This window comes from Antrostomus carolinensis, unplaced genomic scaffold (assembly GCF_000700745.2).
Source record: "Antrostomus carolinensis isolate BGI_N321 unplaced genomic scaffold, ASM70074v2 scaffold8267, whole genome shotgun sequence".
In the NCBI taxonomy this organism is placed as follows: Eukaryota; Metazoa; Chordata; class Aves; order Caprimulgiformes; family Caprimulgidae; genus Antrostomus; species Antrostomus carolinensis.
Window position 1 is genome coordinate 50067 of NW_010329428.1, and position 6000 is coordinate 56066.

Below are 6000 nucleotides of genomic sequence, written 5' to 3' on the forward strand. Positions count from 1 at the left end.
AATCCAGAGTTTGAGTTTTTTAGTTTTAAAAGACTCATTCCACTTTGTGAATTATGGCTATTCTTTCTAAAGTGGTTCATGATCTGATGTGAATACATGATTGTTTAGAGATTTACATGCAGTCAGGTTATTGTAAAATTATTACCACAAATTTCTATTCAGATGAATACTTTCCGTAAATTGAGAAAATTACTAAAATCAGATTTTGTATTTAGCATCTAATAATCTAGTATTAATAAACTTTTTTTTATTGACAACAGTCAAAATAACAACTTTGTAGTTATAATGCCAGACAAAATTCCATTTCATTCCTAATCTCTATGTATTGATTTCTACTATTTGTCCTACCCAACATGACTTAGCAAGGGCATGCTGATGTTGTTGTTATCATTTCCAAAAGATGCAAGTTTACTGTTCAGAAGCAACTCATTTTGATCCTACTGTTTACCCTAGTACCAACAAGTAGCATTGAAACATACCTATCTATGATAAACTAATGAAATCCAGTTTAAATAAAAGACAAGACAATCTATCCTGGCAACAACCACCCATCTGTATCATGCTTCACCACTATTACAACATACAGAAATGAAAGATGTCATCCAAAAACCAGACAACTTGAAAGAAATAGTGATTTTTATTATAATATTTCTTATATTAAAAAAAAAGTGACACATGCTGAGTGCACAGAACCAGGCTTGCCCATGCAGAAAGAATATGGGATTATCAAGAACAGACTACACCAAGGAATGCGCGACCCTACCCTCTGCGTGGAGAAACCACATCCTCTACCTTAGACATAGCTCCAGAGAGTTCCCCTACATTCTAAACGGTGACCAGCTATAAACTGCCAAATGCTGCTTTTCTCCATCTCTCCCTGCAAAACACAATGGCAGGTGAGGAGAGGGGTATAAATAGTGTTTAGTAAGTTGAAAATTCTGTTCCAACTTTCATTGACCACATTAGCATTACAAAGGAGTTGGAATACTAATGAGATTATGGCTCTAGAGAAACTCTGAATCAAACTGAAACAAATATGAAATCAACGTGAAAATTGTTCTCTTTAATCTCATTGTGACTTTGTTTGAAAAGCTCAGATCATGATGATACAGCACACAATAATCTACTTGAAATTCAGGGATGCATTTGCAGAAGCACAGACAATTGCAATACCTCATAAATTGAAGGAATATATATATACACCATGCATTTAACTATTTGTGCTTTCTCCCGAGCTAAGAATATCACAATCACATTAGGAAATGTCATTATTAGACCTGCCCAGCAGGCTTTCTAACTGTCAGTAACTGGTGTCTAACAGCAGGAAGAAGTACATATTTTCAAAAATATAAGACAGGCTACAATAGCTAGAGAAAAAGATGGTACTTAGTCCTTAACGTACTATCTCTTCAGGCATGGGGATCACCTATCATAATTTTAATTTCAAATAACATACTTGTAAGTCTTCTTATTATACATTTAGAAATGAAATATTTTTTAATAGAAATTCTACTGAAACCCTAACATCACTGAGTTCTGGCAGCAAGTTCTACAGATGAATTATGGACTATGAAGAAAAATATTTTAATAGACCATTTTAAGTCAATTCACTATACCTTGAATCAAATGCTTCTAAACATTTTGCTCAGCAAGCTCCCAACTATTTCTGTTTCAACTAATCTTCTTTGAGATTATATAATTAGAAATGGACATAGACTCAAGAGAAGATTAAATATTTGAAAAGAGGCATTTATTAATTTTCATTGAATTTTCTAGTCTATCTCATATAAGCCCGTTTATGGCATTGCTGTACTCTGAACACGCCTTTTGAACACAGTGTCCAGAAGGACAACACATACTCTTTTGTCACTGCTAACACTTTGCTTAAATACTACCAGCAGATGTTTATAGTTCAAATTATTCCTACCATTGCCAAAAGACATTACTTGACATTTGTCAGTTAATTTTGCTTGGTATGGTAGTGCTCCTCCATCTAGCTTTACTGAGTTCTGGAAAGTCCTAGTTGCATTTTCTAGCTTTTAAAGACCTAAACAAATATGTATTATCTGCACATTTTACCCTTTTCCCTTTCATAGAGACTTCAAGTTGTACTGCATGAATCTAACCTGAATCCTGAAGCCCCCAGGAAGCTTAGGGCTTCCTGCTTTTGCCACGTGGAAAACTGACACTTCATTTCTTCTCTTTGTTTTCTGTCTCCAGCCAGTCCCCACCCCAGAAGAGTAGTTGCCCTTTCACCTCGGGCCTGTTTAATTTCCTATATAGCCTTTTATAAGGAACCCTAGCAAAGGTTTTCTGAAAGTCCAAATGAATTCTGTCAATGTGCTGTGCTCTACCCTGTCAAGACAATTACCTATTGTGGTAAAGTTGTTCTAGAAAAATAAATTATTTTCTGGGTTGGTGCTACTTTCAAGCACCTAAGACAGTAATAGTTAACCCCCATTTACCACATCTACTTGACGTGACATTTAGGAGACTGATAAAAAGCAACTATGTGCAATATTTCAAGTATCTACAGTACCATCTCCCAGGAAACACTGAAGTAGTACATTCCAGCAGCAGTTCTGAACTTTTCTTTTTGGTGAATTCAGGTCAACCTCATAACATTATCCTTAATTTATTTGTTTTCTAATTTAATTACACTTAGAGATAGTTTCCAACAGGATGTGCTTATATTAGGCTAGACATACTAAGGCTTTACAGAGTGCAAAGATACAGCTGTTATCTTCATTCACATGCACTGCATTAAATCTAAAAAAGTTTATTACAAAGCTATCATTTTGTAGGGAGAATTCAGTTCTTTCACTTTGGAAATCAGAAAGATCAATAAGAAAATCAAGACTTCTTATGTTAAAAACTACCATTCAGTAATGGGTGTAGAATTAAATTTGGTTAGAGTCCTATCGATGTACAATGCAAAAGCATGCAAATGACAAAAATTAAAATCTATTTATTTTACGGTTGGCAAAGAGAAGCGCATGTAATACTAGTCACAAAGAGCATGCAAGTTTACAAGCATAGACAATGACCAGATAAAGGCATATTTCCTTCAAGTAATACCTGTTATTCTAACAATCCATGCATGAATGATTCCATACTAGAGTAAATTATATAAATTATTTGTTTCTAAAACACTTATGTGAGCTCAGTCACATTTCTGGCTATCGTAATACCACCCTACAAAAACGAATACTGTCTATTCTGCGTTATTCTTCACTACAGAGATTATTTGCCCTCTTTACAACACAAATACAGACACCATAGATTAACACATTCTAAGTAAACAAATCTTTATACTTCTTACATATATTAAAACAGGAGCCACTGCTTATTAATGACAATAATTAAATACCATTAAATGGTATCTCCAGATATCTTCATGGCACTGTAATTCAAACAGAACAACTTTTTTTGAATGCTCATGCCCATGAAAAGGTATAAGCCTGTGTGCTTATAGCTAGGCTACCAAAGCCAAACATAAGCACCTTAACTTCTATTCCAGAAGTATATTACTGACATGAGGGATGTGGGAGAGGAAAGGACAGGCAACCACACCTAACTTCACAGGAGCAAACTGGAAATTATGAATGAATGTCTAATATAAATTAGACACAGTAAAATCTTAGTGGTACGAACAGTCTTGCATAATTCCATCAAACTGAATGAGGTGATGAACATTATTGAAATAACATTTGGATTACTACTTTACTAGGGGATTTTTTAAGATTCAGGTCTCCATAGGCAATTTCTCCTTAGGTGGCTAAAACAGGGTTTTAAAAGTTTAGCTCTTGTTTGACTATTGTTCATATACATTTTCCCTTCACAGCTCTGTGTAGCAATGTTCATTCTTGATGTACTTCAAATATATTTGTTGATAGCATTTAAAAAAGGTATATCTTATCAAAATACGACGTCATCGTAGCACATCTGTTGAGAGAAGCTTCGGAAAACTAGCTGTCTTGTGCAAAAGTAAAAGCACTGCAATTTTCATAGTCAATAAAATGCAGACATTGATTTCCAAAAAACCAGAGAAATATCTATCTTGCAGGTGCCAACAGAGCAGGGTTTATTTTTTCTTTTTGTAAACAATTTAAGCAAATAAAATTTAAATGAAAAACCATTTGCTACTAGGTTACAGAAATGTACATGTAATACAGAATATTGTTATATTAGATTAAAATTTGTGCTAATGTTGTCTGTACAGCCCCTAGAAGGTTAAATATTCTCTCACTTCTGTAATAAATCAGCTGTTCTCTGCTTGCATGTAAAATGTTATGTACTCGTAAAACAACACCTGTCGGTGAGAGAAAGGAGTGAAAATGATTGCCATACGGGTCCAAAATTTGCTGTGGTTCAAAATCCTATTTCATTATGTAGCTTTATGTACCTCACTGCAAAAATAAGGCTAAAGATTATCTTGCATTATTCTCTCTGGGATATGTTATTACCAATAATTTTAAGATTATCTTAGGAAAGGATTCTGTCAAATTTCTGGAGCAAAGCAGTATAGAAAAGCATTTAACCCTAATTGTTTGGGAACTTACTCTTTACTAGCCAGTGTGCACAATGACACAAACATCATATCTTTTCCTCACTAAAAATATTTCAGCTTCCACTTGTCCTTGTATCACCTGCTTTGCATTTCTGAAGTGAAAATGGAATAGTATCAAAAAATGTATCTAATACTATCAAGAAGCAGCATGCTTCACAATGTCCCATGGTCTTCTGTGGGTTTCAGGGCAAGTCTTCAGCCTCAGCATCTGCAACTATGCTCAAAATCAATCATGACAAACATATTAACTCAGGCTGACTCAGGAATAGATTTAAGCAACTGACTGAAATGTCATTAATTTGACTCACCCGCCCCCATAAACATAAATCCATAACAGAGCATGGACACTCATCAGTCTAACCTGCAAAATTCATCTGAGTATTGACACTTTGTAAAAGAAGCAGATGATCCCCAGAGAAAGATATGTGCGTAGTCAAATTTCATGTCTCCTTTTCCCCATCTGTCCAGAAAGTGTACACAGAAACAAGTGTAGAAAATTCATTGGTCAAAGTCAAATATGAAACAGTGAGAGCATTTCCCCAAAGAGGCAAAAGAAAACCAAACTTACTAGAACACCTATTTGTAAGTGAGTATGTTTGAAGCATGTCAAACACTTGGAAGAAAGAGATCAATTATTGGTACATTAGTACCTGGGCATAAAGGATAAAGAAAAATTGTGGTAACTCATGTCAATGGAGAAACTGTGTTAAGAAATATTACAAATACCTTAGAATCAAATCAGAGCTTGGTGAAACATAGCAATAAATAACAAAGAACCTCTACAAAATTGAAAGTCCATGTCCAAATACAAGAAAAATATATTATTAAGGACAATCTTATCTCTGTCATTTGGCAACAGTGACCCTGCCATGCCCAGAGAAATTAGAATAATTGGTAGCACAGGAAAACCAGCAATAATGATAGGGTTTAGTTATTTCAAACATGCTGTGGTGCCAAACCTAATCTGTAGATTTTACTTAATGGAGTGGCTAGACAGGGAATCCACTAAAAGAAAAACAACTTGTGACACAGTCATCTGCAATGCCGAAGACCTCATATTACTACCAAGGAGATAGTCTGTAAGAGGGATCCTGTTATATTTAGATTTAACAACTCTACAGGAGACAAAAGGCCAAGAGAAAATCAACTTGATTTAAAAAATGTGAACTAAATAAAAAAAAATTAAGCTTATTAAAATAAAATATCAAAAGGTAAGTACTGGTGAGTAGTGTGGAAGATACGTAAGCATAGCATAGGAGAAGGTGAGAGCAAGCACACACCAGCCACCTCAAAAACCTGCTGAAAGACTAATAGCAAAAAAGCCATTGTGTTTAAATGGCAGGTTAAGAGAGGGTATAAGAAACAACAGTATCAGTTCATGGCATATGCATATTGGTATAACCGGAATATAAATCATGGCAGGTTAGCTG